The sequence below is a fragment of the Aythya fuligula genome, chromosome 1 (assembly GCF_009819795.1).
Source record: "Aythya fuligula isolate bAytFul2 chromosome 1, bAytFul2.pri, whole genome shotgun sequence".
NCBI lineage: Eukaryota > Metazoa > Chordata > Aves > Anseriformes > Anatidae > Aythya > Aythya fuligula.
In genome coordinates, this window is record NC_045559.1 from 178,905,115 (window position 1) to 178,921,724 (window position 16,610).

Genomic DNA, 16,610 nt, shown 5'->3' on the forward strand with positions numbered 1-16,610 from the left:
GACAGACCTATGGTATGCCATACATGCTTGGGCGTTGATGCTACTGGATCTGAAGAAGAAAAGTGCATGGTGTATCTCACATGTACAGGGCACAAAACCCACTGTGGGACTTGGTCCCTTCTCTTGCAGGGCTGCTGCTCCCCATACAGCCTGAAAGATATGTCAAAAATGAGTCTACCATCCTTTGTGCTCCTCCCTCTATTTCATCTGCAATCTTCTACCTCTGGAACCATCTCCAACCTTCTACTTCTGCCCCCTAACAAGGGCAATTTGTGCTTGTAGACTATTAGTTGCAGTACAGGGATGCAGCAAGTCATTAATCCAGGCTGACACTTTCTAGGCAATGTATAAACATGCAGCATGCATGTCCCTGCTTTGACACGTCCTTGTATTTGTCTGCTTTCTGTTAAGCAACTCAGACAAATGACATAGAAGTACAGGAAGAAGTGACTGTCTTTGGATTCATCAATGGTTAGCAGCAAAACAGGTCTAATTCTTCCTGACACTGACCTACTGCCTCCCCACTTCTTTTGCCCTGGTCAACCACTATCCCTCCTCAAATGTTTCGTGGTCCTCACATACATCTAGCATCAAATGTCTAACTGAAAGCACCAGTAGTTTTGTATGGCTGTCTAGACCTTACCCAAATTTGTATTTCCACATAATTTTTCTGTCATGTTCAACAACACATGATTACACTTGGGTGGAGAAATGCCATTTGCAAATAAAGGCCATTTGTAATGTGGAAAAAATAATTTTTAATGAAGAGATCTGACAACGATGTGAATGATCTGGGAAATAAAAAAATCCCAATGAAGGCCTGGGATACTGGGCAGTCTTCTCTTCTCTTCTCTTCTCTTCTCTTCTCTTCTCTTCTCTTCTCTTCTCTTCTCTTCTCTTCTCTTCTCTTCTCTTCTCTTCTCTTCTCTTCTCTTCTCTTCTCTTCTCTTCTCTTCTCTTCTCTTCTCTTCTCTTCTCTTCTCTTCTCTTCTCTTCTCTTCTCTTCTCTTCTCTTCTCTTCTCTTCTCTTCTCTTCTCTTCGCTCTGCTGTCTCATCTTGTCTCATCTCGTTTCCTCGTCTCATCTCAAACAAAGAAAACAGACAAAGAAAAAAACAGACACGCAAAAGAAACCCAAACAACTCCATAGAGATGTAGAAACTTAAAACGGACTGGAATGAAACAGTAATCTGCTGACACATACAACAGCATCCATCCAGCAAACAACATGCTATACAGTGGTTGTGAACCCAAGGCCCCATCTCCTGGGCTCTATGGCTCTGCTTTTTCACTGTCTCCTGAAAGCACTACTGGTGTTTGGGGAGGCAAAAACATGGTGCAAGGGATTAAGAGTAACTCAAGAAAGGGAGCTACACCTTGAGTAGGTCAGCATCTCTATCAGCTGAACATTTACATAGCCGTCAGAGTCAGGCCCAGCTGAACAGGGCTGCTCAGGAGCAAAGGAAGATGGCAAAATGTTGCCCAAGAACAGGGGTTTTCACTGAAGGTTTGGTCAAGACCAAAGGCAAATGGCATCACTGAGCCCGTCAGGCAAGCTACACTTGTATAGGACCAAATCCGTACTTCGTTTGTCTGTCTGTACTTTCTTGCAGGATGAAAGCTGTAATTTGTTCTGAGAGATCTGATGATTCAGCAAAATAAAATTAGTCTCTTTTTCTTGGCATGAATACTCCTTTCAGGCCTTCCTGGGCTCAAGACGCAAAATGCTTTCATAAATAGATAACATTTGAAAGGTCATTGACATACAAACAAACAAACTATCAGGCAGCAAGAATGGAGAAGAAATCTGTCCCCACACAACTACATGGCTGATAGTTTGGGGAATCGAGAAGTTTTCAGCAATAGAATGAATTTACAGTATATGCAGTTAACATAAAGTGACAAAAAATAGAAGGCAGACATTTATTTTCTGTAACCTAAGGGCTTTATTTAAAGGATGTGATAATGTCATACCAGTGGGAAATAGAGGGATTAATGTTGGGGTTCATATTCTGTGGATTAGATAAAACAGAAGGAACAACTACAATACGGCTGCAGAAGGACCTGTATCCCAGGACATTATAACGTGTGCTTGCTTCATGTATAGCTCCAGATAAAAGGCACCCCCTAAATAGGGACAGAGGCAGGAGATTTGGCTTCATTTGCCCTGGGAAAGGACTTTCTCTCTTCTCAGTACCTCCTGGCTGCTCCCATACATAGAAGGCACTGGGTTGAGCAGTTGTAACCAGAATGTGATGCTGCACTTTTTTTTTTTTTTTAAACTTTTGACTATTACAGACCAAATCACCCCTTCCCACCACAAATGATTTTAAATCCTTGTAATGCCATTGATTTCAGTGGAGCTAATCTGAAAGGTACACACATGGGAGACAGATAAGGATCACCATGCTGGATGACATGGCCTATATTTCATAGCTGGCAAATGCATGTGTTTAGTGGCACCACCACACACTTGGGATAGTAGATGTTGAAATTACATTAATCTGAATTGAATATTCCAAGCAAAACTACTGCCAAAACACACACCCGTTTTGGTAGCAGGGATGGAGGAAAGCCAGAGCTCCTCCTTCAACCCCCTGCAATGAGTTCATGCAGAGTCTTTAAAAAGTTACTGAATTCATAAAGTGGGGGAATGTCATCGTCACCTGACAGTAATGATCACATTTCATGGTAAATAATTACCAGCTCCCAATTACAAATGCGAGCTTCTTAAACTGCCATAATTCATGGCAACATGCTTGTTGCCTCCAGCCATAAATCACAATTTTTGCTAGGGTGTGGGTGAAAGAGCCATCTGTGCTGATTTGCAGCAATCCTCCAAAAAGCACAATTTATCAACATTATGTTCATCTTTCAGCCCATTCCCATTGGCCTGATCTCTTCTGACAATTGTCCTGTTTGTCCCTCCAAGTGCAGGTCACCAGGGCGGTCCCTCTAGCACATGCATCCGTAGATAAAGCACCAGTTTCCATGGTCTGCCTTCAGCGCTGGAAGGGCTATTTAACCAGTTCACACTGCTGACCACCCCTTTTAACGAGGCACAAGGTTTTCTGCAGCATGGTATTTTTTATGAGGCTAGCAGACATTATTCATTTTTTGCCTGGCGGTGCACCCAACAACAAGGCGCCTCAGTAAGCTTGCAGAGAAGCAAAACTACCTTATTGCTCACATCTCTGCCATGGTCCAAATGACTCATTTGCAGTGCTACAGCTGTTTCAGCATTCTCTCTCTCTCTTTTTTAAAATTTTAGGCCAGCTCTATTGGTGACTAAAACTTGTGTAATTAATCTAAAACCTCAACGTTTACAATACAAAAGCACCACAAGAAATCCCTCACAGACCTTGGGCTTCTGGAAGATTTTATTTGGGGGAATCTTAGGTGGAAATGTAATATTATTTTGTCTTCCCCCCTACCACCCCCTCCACACACACACACGCTTTTTTTCTTTATTTCTTTCTTTTCTATGTGGAACTAAAAGAACAGAACTTGGAAAGAAGAGCACTATTTATAAAAATGAGCTTACCTCATTTTTGTACTAAAGGAAAGACTGTCAACCTTGATCAGAAAGCAATAATTCTAAAAAAGAGTCAAGTAAGGTTTAATAGTATTATTTTCTCTAGGACTAGAATCACAGAAGTTTTCAGAAATTTAAAATGAAAAAATGAAAATATGAATATTTATGAGAACTACTACTAGAGTTGGTTAGTAAAACAAAACAAACAAACAAAACAACAAAAAACATTCAAAATAAGTTGCCCCATTTTAGGGTTGGAAACCTTACGAAATGCTTAGCAGGAATTTTATCAAACTATGTTCCATTCTGAGTTTTATTATGATTACAGCCAACTACAACTCTACAACAGCAGAGATACACTGAATTTCTACAATGCTGAATCAGGTCCTAAGAGTCTTTTCTGTATCTGCTTATTTCATCCACCTTTTTTGCTCATTCTCCTTGGCACAACAGTGGGATGTGGTCCACACAAAGTTGTTTTGCAAATGATTTAGTTAAACTGGCACAAGATGTGGTCACTTAGAGTGATTTAAATCTGCTTTGTATCAATTTAGTTTCAGTCATTTCCTGATCAGATTAAGCTAAATCAATATAAACCAACTTTAAATAGATTCCAGTGTTTGCACTGGCTTAACTAATTTGATTTTAAAACACACCTTTAATTAAACCAGTGCAATTCTGCATGTGGAAAAGGCTTTGCAAGGAAGAACTGCTTGTCTGTGATAATTGGCTAATATTTTACTACCCGGTTGTGTTAATGGTGACCTGTAAAATACAGCAGAAAAAGCAATGCTATGCCTAAGAAGCATGACAATAGGTGAGAATTGGAGAAATGCTGTGCCTTCCCCATGGCCTGGGACAGGCTAGATGTGGGAGGATAGCTGTGACCTGTCAAAAGACAATTAACGTATTTACAAGGAAGATGTATTTCATTTATAAAACCGGCCAGTCTATAGAGAACAGATAGCAGTTGGAGAAAGCATACATGTATGTACCTGCTGCTTGGTGGTTGGGGGGTTTCAGCGCTCTTTTTATTTTGTTTAAGGCTTTTTGACTTGCAAGTTCTGAATATTTCTCACTACTTTTTTTTTTTTTTTTCCCCATAAATTCCTTTCTTCTAAACCCCCCCTCCCCCCTCCCCGCCCCCCCCCCCCCCCCCGGAAATAGTGGCCATTTTTTGGCAATGTGCAGAAATGCATGAAATCCAACAAATTTACTTAAACAGAATACATGAAACCTGTAGCTTATCACAGAGTTAGAACTGTGGCCGTTCTTTGGGGTGTTTCTTTTTGTTATCTCCACACACATATTTGTGCATAAAACTGCTAGTCACATAAATTCTGAACATGACTCACACTCAAAAATTTGCAACACTTTTGATTAACTGCCCAAAAGTAATAGAAACATATGTAATATCTGAACTGAAACTCAAGATAGCAAACTAACCAGGAAGCCTATGGGTTGCAATTGCCATTTTGCTATTGGGAAACTGAAACACAGGGAAACACAAATCTAAGATCCCACCTATGCATAATGTGTGTCACCAGCAGAGTGGACACACAACTGCCTGCAACATCTACCCGAGTCACAGAAAGATTAAATCAAAGAAAAATGGATGTCATGAGACTGACCAGCTGGTAAAAAAAAAAAAAAAAATTAAAAATATTACAGAAGGGAGAGAGGCAATGGCCTACTCCCAGTGCTACCCCAGAGTGTCTTCCTAGGGGAGGACAAGAACCCTCTGCTTTGGGGAGATTGATGAGGCTAATCAGAGCTGTTATCCCTGTGCTCTCCCCTTTGTCCCAGGAAAGCTGGCATAGAAAAGATGCTGCCTTGAAGACTTACTGGGGAGTAAAGTGGAAAGGCTGGGTAGAAGTCTTGCAAATGCTGAGGGCAGATGAAGCAGCTGTGAAGATCTTGACTGATGAGTATTGTCTGAAACTATAGTCTTGACAGTCTTCTGTCTTCCAGCTCTGAAGGATGAGGGCAGGATGGTGGATGTAGTTATCCTTCCCAACACAGGACAACAAGCCCTGACTGAGCTTGGTGGTGCTATCATCTGGTAGCTGACTCAGGCACTGCAACCTAGTGGAGATATAAACCTCACTCTGCATGAGAAAAGCCAACAGCACTGCATTGTTGGGTGTGAAGTAAACTTTGTTTTAGATCTGATGCACTGCATTTTGCTGCCCATAGGGCAGTGTCACCCAGGAAGTGCCATGTGGCAATCTACAGCTGTTCTTCTGCTGTAATTACTGAGATGAGCCCTCAAAGCCCCAAGCCCCACAGCCTTATCACGACTAAGAGGTGTTTCCTCTCATCAAGATGAAACACAGCATACTGCTGCCTGCAGCCTGAAGGCCTCCCAGTTGGATGTCGTAGCTGCTCTAGTTAATTAATTCAAATTGATTGGGACCCTGACAAGGTGCCAGTGTGCCTAACAGGCACAGGTTGAGCATGTCTTTGCTCAGGATACTTTTGTAGAACACGCAAGAAGCTAAGAATGTGTAACCAGGCACATTTTAACAACTTGCATCCCACCTTGTAATTTCTGGTTTTAAAACCTATCTGGATGAATCAGAAGCAACACACAGAGAATTTGACTGCTGGTGTAAATGAGGCACATGTCCAGGACCCCTTCTTTTACTGTGGAAGTAAAGCCTGCCATTAAAGCCCAAAGTCCCAATGTTGCCCACACTGGGCTGTTATTCTCTGTGTTCTGGCAGTGTCAAATGATAGTGAGGGCTGATTAATGTTAAGTACGTTAGGGATCTGAGGGAACAGCTGAAGTGGCAAGGTGGAGGAGGATGGAGTGAGAAACTGAGGCATGGAGAAATGGAGTGACTTCTGCAAGATCATGCAGTAAGCCAGTAGCAGAGACAAAATTAGATGAAAATTAAATCTGTTGTAAGAGGCTAATCATTCACCATTTGAGAAACAGATGTTTCACTCATTAATGAGGCTCAGACTTGCTCATGTACACATTTAATAAAGGCAGGATAGTATTTCAGTTTTCAGCCAGAAATACCTCTGCAAACCAGCCTTGCCGAGACTGCTGCTCTTCCTGTTACAGGGGTTAAGATGTCACACATATTCAAAATTGCATAGATTCTGAAAGTTGGACCAGTGTTTGTCCTTTTTGAGTGATGCAGAAAAAATCAGGGCAGTGCAGACACTGAAGAACTGCAAGAACCAGCCTGAGAACAAGTAAATGTAGTTGAATGTGGAGGCAGCACTCTTGCTTTGCTAGGTGGTCTCCTAGGGAAAACTCATTATTTCTCAAAGGACTTGAGTCACAACCAAAGAAAGTGCAGAGACTCCTACTGATGTCAGAGGAGCTGGGTCAGGCCTTTAGAGAGAGAGTCAGTGATATTAGAATCACAGAATGGTTTGGGTTGGAAGGGACCTTAAAGATCACCCAGTTCCACACCCCTGCCATGGGCAGGGACACCTCCCACCAGCCCAGGTTGCCCAAAGCCCCATCCAGTCTGTCCTTGAGCACCTCCAGGGATGGGGCATCCACAGCTTCTCTGGGTGACCTGTTCCATTGTCTCACCACTTTCTGAGTAAAGAGTTTCTTCCATATATTTAACCTAAATTAAATTTAAAGCCATAATACCATGTCCTACCATTACACTCTCTGACAAAAGTCTCTCCCCAGCTTTCCTGTATCCTGCTTAGGCACTGGAATCATAGAATATCCTGAGTTGGAAGGGACCCTTAAGGATCATCATGGAAGGCCACTAAGTGCTGCCCAGAGGCTTCTCTTCTCCAGGCTGAACAACCCCAGCTCTCTCAGCTTTTCTTCACAGGAGACGTGTTCCAGCCCTCTGGTCATCCTTGTGGCCCTCCTCTGGGTGTAACCCAACAGGTCATGTTGTTGATTAAAAATCAGTGCCAGTGCCTCTAGAAGGCTGCAAAAATAATAGCACAATGCTCTACAGGACCATGAATTCACACTCACAGAGACACTTGGTTCCTCTCTAGCAACACACCCACAGTATTCTTGCAAACTCCTGAATGACAACTTTCCAAAAACAATACCACAAAATACATATCTGTCTTTCTCTTTGCGATAGGCAGTGGTATAGTTAAGGGTAGACTTGGTTAGACAGAGTATAATCACTTTTTATTTTTGGAGGCAAAAGTTTGCCCACTTTTTGGCAGATATAAGTGTGGGTACACCAGGAAAAAAAACACAACAGCTCTGTTTACCCTACATAGCTTCCAACCATTTCACTTACTGAAACTGCCCCCAAGATGATATCCTTTATATACACCACAGTATATGCAGTGGTGCTATGGTAGAAACCTTGATACTGTCTCAACTACTGCATAAATCACACATTGTCTTCGCATAGCTGTCTGGGATGTTAATTAAGCAAAACAAAAGAAAAGTAGAGGGTTGCCTACAGACTCCTTTTCTCCCCTAGCATGATGTACTCTTGCCAGTACCAAGGGCTGGTGGCTCTCTCAGCCAGCTCCCATCTGACTTGTCCCCCGCTGAAAACGTCATCACTCTTCACAAAAGTTCATCTTCATGGCTCGGGTTTCCAGAATTTTCAGCCACATTGACGTAGATATATGAGTGACAAAAGCACTGTGGTAAGTGTTATCTGGCAGCTGGCTTGTTGAAAGGGACAAAAATGGAACAGATAATTTGCTGTATCTGAACCAGTCCACTGTTCAATAGTCAAGGATTTCAGATTTCCCAAAGTAAGATTTTCAGCATGTGCAGTGGTACATGGAAAGTGACCTTTTTTCTAACAAAGCAACCAAAAATAGAATTCGGAGGGTAGTGAGAAATAACACTCTATGGATGGATATCCTAAAATTTGACAATATCAGTTCACGGGCATTACATATCCAATTTATGGAGCTAGTCAAGGCATAAGAATAATGATTTATTTATGTTTACCTGGGGACTATGTTAAAATAGTAAGGCCTGATCTTACATCTGGTGCAGTGAATGGGCTACTTTTCACTGTCTTTCATAGACTCTGAATGGAGTCATCAACTATCATTTGGCCAGTTTTATCCAGCCAGAAAATGTCAAAGTCAACATGATTTTGTTTTGCATGGTCCTGTTGTGCATAACCAGTATGGTAGTAAATGTATGGGCAGAAAATATTTTTCCAAAAAACAACCCTTTTCAGTATATATATATGCATATATATATTTATAAACTGTGTTTCAAGATAACTCATTTTCACTGCAATTTAAATCAGCTTTTTTATTTGACATGCCACTGGTGAGAGTTGCCTTATTTTAATGTTCCTTGACTTTGCATGTTTTTGTAAACTTTAAAGTTTAAGAAGCATGTATTTTTCTTCCCCAAAGTGTTCACTTTTTATTAAGCAAAAGAAGGGCACAGCAAGTAGATCTATTGTTTGGAGGTGTAGTTTTGCAAAGCTGGGCTTTTTTTTTTTTTTTTTTTTTTTTTTTTTTCCTGGTGTTTTGCAGTAGGGCTTCAAAATTTGATAAGAAGCCTTCTGAAACCATGTCAAGAATATGAGGACCCATTACCTTGGGACTCTTCCTGCTGGGTGAAGAAAACTGGAGGAGACAAAGGTCCAATGCCCTATTGAGTTATATTCACAGTTTCTCAAAGTTGAGGAATGTTCTGATACAAGTACACTGATATAAGACTGATTTATTTCCTCATAGATAAAGGAGTCCAGTTTCAAAATTTTCTTGTGGACCCAGGTCCAAACTTCTCCAAAGTTTATTTTGGGGCTGAATAGTTTTGCTCCTTAAATATCCATGAAGAGGCTCAGTGGAGAGCTCAAACTCCAGGAGATATATGATGACGTAACATGTTTATCTTTTGCTATTTCTCGATGTTTATTTAAAAAGCATCCATCAGGATGACTCCACACACTTGGGTAATTATTTGAAATACACACACAGCTATGGATAAAAAATCCAAGATACCTTAATTTGCTCTGCTGCAACAGTTCCTGTGCCAAAGCAAGAGTCTCCCTCCACTTGCCATCTTGATTTGCTCAACCTGTCATCTCCAATAAAACCTAAGAAAATAGACACATCTTGCCAGGATGCCCCCAAGTCAGTAAATTCGAGCTTTTTCATACAAAGAGGTTGGACATTGCTCCAGAATGAGGACCCTGCAGGGGAAAATACCTGCTATCAGTGTCTCCTTCATAAACAAAGGATAGTTTTGTCCATGATTACACCTGTGACAATATCACGTGTGGGAGGAAGATCTCTCAAATAGCCATAAGCCAAGTAAGCTGGCTAAACCCATGTATTCCTCCTTGACACTTTATATTCTGACTTGTGTTCCAGTGGTTGTAAAATGCTAGCCTTTTGGAGCTCTTCCACACTGGAAAATTGCATCATGATAAAACACAAACCCCAGGAATCTTGGTAACTAAGACAATGCTAAACATGCTGCTAAACATTGAACACAGACAGGGGCTGTTGTGTTTAACATCACATCAGCTGGTTGTGGTTAAGCCCAAGGGCTGACCAGCTGCCACAATGCTAAACATGATGGTCTCAGCCTGCGCTGAATATTTAACAGTGTGTTAGTGTCCATAACTCTCGAGGGTCTTTTTTTTTTTTTGTCTTTTTTTTTTTTTTTCCCAAACATGATCTGGTTTTCTAGTGTAGGCAAACATTATACTGATATATGTGACTGTTGCAAGGTAACAGGATAACCAGATTGGAACAGTTTACATGCTACTCTGATTTATGTCAAGGACCTCACCCTCCTAGTTGATCTCCTAACTGAAGCAATCGCAAACACCAAGTTAGCTCATGCTTTACCTTTATTCCTGCACTAAGTGTACCTGACCCCAGCACAGCTGGAGAATTATTGCACGGGGCCGATGGTGAAAATAGCAGACAAATGGCACCCTTGGTTTTTACAGAAGTCTTATCCTAGCACAGGAGAAAGGGAAGACGAATGCTTGAGTGGTATTTATGTACCAGCAAGATGGTGAGGAAAGAAATGACAAGCATCTGCTTTCCTTCATGTGATTGGGCATGATGTATTGGAAGTACTCTCAGCCCTGTAATGTAAAAGGATAACACAAAGTTAACTCTACTAATGGATCAGTTCCAGAACTATTTCAGCCCCAAGAAATATGTGACATTTGGATGTCTCTTTTTATTTATTACCAGATATCAGACTCCTGCAGAAACAATAGATCAGTATGTGAATGGTCTGAAAATTAAGGCCAAGTTTGTGAGTTTGTGCAGTTTGATGCATGACAAACTCCCCACAAGATGATTGGGATGATCAGATATTTGGCTTTTGAAAGGGAAAATAAAAGTATAAAACAAGTGAAATCATTGCTTTCTATGAAAATGAGAAAAACAAAACAAACAAAAAACTCAACACACATGGCTTAAAGGTAGGGAATTGAAACCTATTTTATTGTTAAAAAGTATATAATCTGAGATAAAATCAACTCTCATTCCAGCTTTTTCTTAAGTAGAAGTACTATTTGGGGTCTTTCTGCTCACTTAAACCACTAATTTCCCAATCGCTGAAATTACTGCTTCAGCTGCACTAGTTAAAGTCTCAAAGTTGTTGGAACTTCTTATTTTTGAGGTCTCTTTACACCTGTCAAATTTTTCTGAAATCAGTGTCTTCTCCTTTGAGGCAGAAATGAACTGATGAGAAGAATGAAGAACATGTCAAATTTGTCTTTCCAATCAAAGTAGGTTAAATTAATGTGCCATACTTTAGTTAATTGCATTTTTAAAATTTTTAAATAATTTTCTATCTTTTTTATTATTTTACATTTTTTTTCTATCTTTTTTTTTTAAAAGTCTGGGCTAAAATAAGAAGGGAAAAACATTCAGTAAAGCATCAGATATTAGTAACGTGAGTCCAAATAGAAGAAGCAGATTTAGAAGATATGAAGTTTTAGTATAAAGAAAGGTGTTTCAGACAGAAATGTAAAAGGTAGAGAACTAGAAGATAAGAGAATTGGTAATGAAAGGGACATGAAGAGAGCACTCAAGAAAGAATGGGCAGATCTGAGCTTCTCCTGCAAGCATAGTGTCTCCTCAAGGAGCAATGGGGGTATGCAAGGGCTGTGGAAGAAGAGGGTGAACTCTGCTGCTAAGTGGGCTGAAGAGGGAGTATGGAGGACTGTAATAAATTAAGCCTGATGTGGCATTCTTCTAACTCCATTTACACCTCATATAAAGCCTTAAAGCTGGCCACAGACCCTCCCAAGTCTGGTAATAGCTATGCTGGTGATCTGGTTTCATACATAACTATCACGGTTTAAACAATGGCTTACATTAAGTCAACTTTCCTCCAACTTCATGGTGTTTCCAGTATTGTTGGTATATTTGGGCTGAAGAACTCTTCCTTTTCTTCAAGGTGTTGCTGTGTGGGGCTTCCCCAGATCTTTTTCCCTCAGTTTTAACTCCAAAGGGAGGTAAATATCTTCCCCGCATTGGGCTGGAAGCTGGTCTTTATGCAAGGCTGCCACTTGACCTTGAAGTCACCACTTGGGAAACCAGTAACATCATTGAATTGGAGGTGGAATCCAAACCTCTCAAAAGCCTGACCAATGTGTGACAGCACAGCCATAGAGTAATTTCAGAGGAAGTGGGGACTTGACTGCAGACAGTGCTTTTTCCCCTGGAGAGGATGAAGAAGGTCTAGACTGCAGAAAATTTGCACAGAAGAAAGGCTGGGGGAATGAAGAGGGCACAGGCAGGAAAATAGTTGGGTTCTTACCAGCTAGTGCGAGGGAGCAGCAAGATGTCAGTGAGGCAATATTAGAGACAAGAACCTGAGCCAAGGGGAATTGGCTTGGGGCAGAGAAGATTTAGGAGTCATCAGCATGAAGATGATAAAAGAGCTGAAAGGAGATGATGTGGTATCCCACAAAGAAAGTACATTAGAGAGGGAGGGAAGGACAAATAAAGCATCACAGACAGATTATTGGGCAGGCCTGCTGATATAAGAAGGGTATGGAAGAGAAAGGCTGATAGAAACCTATGAGAGGGTGAAACAGCTTGAGGAAGAAGGAAGGAAGGAAGGAAGCAAGGTCAGAATCATGAGCAGAAAAGCTGAAGCATATGGATCTGAATATTAGGACTTTGGTTGGATCCAGAGATTAATGAGTGTGCACATCACAGGTAAACACTGAATGTAGTACATAATGAGAAAAAAGGGGAGTTCATTCCCAGTTCATACCCACAGCTTTCACCATGCCAAAGAAAAGCTGTAGGTGCTAATGAGGTGGCAGAAACCCTCTCCTTCATGTCCTCAGTAACTGTGCAACAGCTGCAAAACTACTGTCCAGGACAATGGGGACTCCTCACTGAAAGGGAAGCAAGAGTGTTGATGCATAAGTGTTGTCAATGCCAATTGGTGTCAGCCTGATGAGGATTTCACTTCTAAACTTTACGGCCAGAAAAGTTTTGACCTAAATTCCATTGCTGTGCCTAAATCAAGGGATTTCTGACTCTCTCTGGGCCTCTAGAAGTGCTTTTGTCAGAAGGTGCATGGGGACTACACTGCAATAAGATTAATTTGGCCCAAAGAGATCACAGTATGATGCTGTCTGAATTCCCCCATAACACTGGCCATTGATAGATCGAGTTCTGCATCCATGATCCTCCAGTACTTTGAAGGAGTGTTAACAACAACCAGTCAAAGCAGACTAACCCCCAAGCATGTGATAGTGTGAGATGGTTATTTATTATCTGCACAGCCACAGTTCTTAGGATCCTTCTTACTCACAAGCCTCACTTCTCACACTCTAACCTTGGAAAGGAAAAAAAACACTTCTGCAAATAAAGAAGTTGTGTCACTTAGCAGACCTGGAGTCTGGAAGAAATGTGACCTAAGCACTTGGGATTTTGTGTTTGCAAAGTCATAGGGTTGTGAAGCCCACTCTTGTCCCCCAAATGTATCCTGTCTAATAGATAGTGGAGTAAGCAAGAAGAACTGTTGAAGGATTTACTTGTTGAGCTGAAAAAGCTTGCAAGTAGCTGACCAGTGTTTAGCCTTACTGAACTTTCACAACACTGCCAGTGATAACCAAGTGAGATATGCACTGCACAGGCTCATGCAATAAAATTATAAGAAGCCTTTTAAGACCCAGGTGGTGAAAGATGTCAAAGTTAAGACACCAGTTAAAAAAACACAGATGAAGGCAAAGCCATCGCCCATTTTCTTTGAGAGAAATATAATAAAACTACGAATGGGGTGGTCTGGTAGCACGTGCAATAGAAGTCCTGAAATGCAAATCTGGGGGAAAACACCACAAGAAGGTCACTGCCATGGGTGAAACTCAAATTTTCAGGTGAGAACGTAAGCACATTGCAAATGAGAGGCTACATGAGGGTCAAACCAAGGGTATTCATGCTTTCATTTGTAAGTCTAAAACCAAAGGGTTTTTTTTTATGCGCAGGCTAATTTTTAATTTGACCCCTGGAATTCAAAGACCTATAGGTCTCAGCCCTTTTTGTTGGATGAAAACTAGGACTCAAGTAGGTTTTACAAGAATTTTCCATTTGGCGATCCTGCTGTAAAGCTAAAACAAACTATTGTTTAAAACCAGTGTAAAATTTTATAAACTTTTTTTTCCCCCAACATGGAATGGATTCAGGTAAATATATATCAAATTGGAGGACCAGTATGCAAACATTCAGGCAGTTATCTTCCAGGGATATCAAGCCCAGTTGGAAATACTTTTGAAAAAGTTTTTCTGTGACTATTCCAAATTTATGACTAGTGAGAACCAAATCAAATTATTCCTTCTCTTCAGGAGTCTCTGAACATCCCCAGATATTGAGATATACATGGTCTGACTCACCAGAGCGGGATGGCCAAATTTCTGAGCTGAATACAAAAATACACAAAGAGCCAAGAGCTATCAGAGGTCCCATCTGTCTGGGGGTTATGGCAAGGCAAGACCCAGGAGCAGGAGCTTCACAAATGCTCCATCTCCACACTGCCCATTCGCCTGGGACTTAGCATGTAGTGGGAGTCTGAGAGTGCCATCAGTGCTCACCAAAACATCTTGCCTACCTTCTCTCCCAGCTGAAGAAACAAATTCCCCAGTAGCCCTGATTCCCTGCTAGTCCCAGCTGCTAGTGGCTTGACATAACTTCAGGTGAAGAGCTGCACTTAATAATTTTCAGTTGCAATTAGCTTAAAAGAAATTAGATGCTCCAGCATCCCCCCATTGTGACCTATCATTAGTAGTTCAAAGTATTTAACATGGCAAGGTGTGGTATGTGGGAGCTTTATGCAGCCAATCTATACTGGATTACTCAGCCTGAGGAGAAAAGCAAAAATACAGAATACGCATAGATCTGACTCTAAGAGCATGAATTAAGAGTGTATCAGAGAGGTGAGAAGCAGTGCAAATTGCAGCTGCAGAGCAGCAGTCCTCAAAGTCTCCACTGATAGAGGCAGATAGTGTGGTGTGGTATCAGCTGGAATGACCAGCTTCAAGACCCAACAAAGCTGTTGTAACACCTTGCTGGACACCTCCACATTCATAGGGCTTTTCATGTAATATATGTAGCCACCTCACCATACCTAGGTACAAATTTCTCAGGGTGCCTTATGATGGCTACTGCAGTCCTCACATTAAAAAGGTATTTTTTTAATTTTGCATGTAACTGTACAAAGCAGCAAGCAGGGTGAGAGGCTGTCTTCGTGCCTCATAGATATGCAAATACAACCTTCCCTGTGACAAAGTGCAGTTTGTAGTGCTGGTGATGGAGTTCACAGGCAGCAAAAATCTGCAGTGTTGCATCTAAACACTTCTTTTCCAGACGTGCACACAGAGCAAGTTTCCATTGTTTGTCTTGATAGGTGGTTTGTCTCTGAAATGATACATTTGTGCATGGATCTGTAATAATGCAGGTTTGTTGTGGCCTTTCTAACAGCTGCCAGATCAGCTGAAGAACAGTGAGAAGATTACATTTTCCTCTGAATTCAGTAGGGGTCTCCAAACAGTACTTGTGTGAGTAAAAGGATAGGCAAGCCCAGGAAGCCTGTAATTATCAGCTAAATAAATAATTTAATTAATATAAACCCTGGGCTAGATCCCAGTCTGAATTGGCAGTTTTATTCTGTTTCGGGGAGGTATAAAACAGTGCCAGAGCCCCCAGATCTAGCCTTTAGGGATTCTTCTTTTGTAAGAAAGCCCAGGTGTCATGCAGAGGGGAGGACCTAGCCCTGCAGGTTAGCATAATGCTTCAGAAACAAAAAACAAAAGAACTGACCCAACTAATTTTTTTTTTCTTCATTTAGTTTCTCAAAAGCTGGGCTCAGTTCCTCACCCCAATCTCTCTCTCTTTTTTTTTTTTTCCTTTCTTTTTTTCTTTTTTTTTTTTTTTTTCTTTCTGTTTTGCATACCTCTAAATTTCCTGCCTTTTGGCTCAGACTAGATGTGCAAGAGCCAAATACTGTTATAGCTGTTTTTGTGTTGGTTCCAGCCCAATTGGAAGCAGGAAATACTGAAACTCTCATGGGTAAGAGTCTTCTCAGGAGACTTCCAGTCCAATTTTGCAGATTCATGAATGTTACATGCTTTGGGTAAAGTTCAGAGATGCAACCAAAGCCAGATACTACAGATACATAGACATGAAACAAACAGGGAAGGCAGTGAGTTTTTTGTGTCTGCAACATCCCTTGCTAGCCGGGCACATGCTCGAACCAAACTACTGTGGAGTGTGTTTAGAGCTGAGCCCAAAATTATTTCTGCACTCCTGCAGCACTTGCTCTGCATTACTTGTTCTTTGAGGGCTCAGGTTCACAGTAAACCATCAGAACAGGCATTTCTGGACCTGATAGGAAGGACAAGAATAAAGCAAGCAGTCTGAGTCATCCTCAGTCCTGTTGTCATCTTTGCTCTTTTGTGACACCAGTGATGCTTGGTTGTATTGTATCTCCCTGCCAGTCATATTATTTTCACTCGAGATGACAGACTTGCCCAGCAGGGTACACCACAACTGGAGACACTTTTTGAACCATATGCAGTGTTGAGAATTCAGGATTTGGTCAGTGTATGAAGGGCAAGCCAGTCTCCACTGGCTAAGCCATCCACAGCACGGCCTGTGGA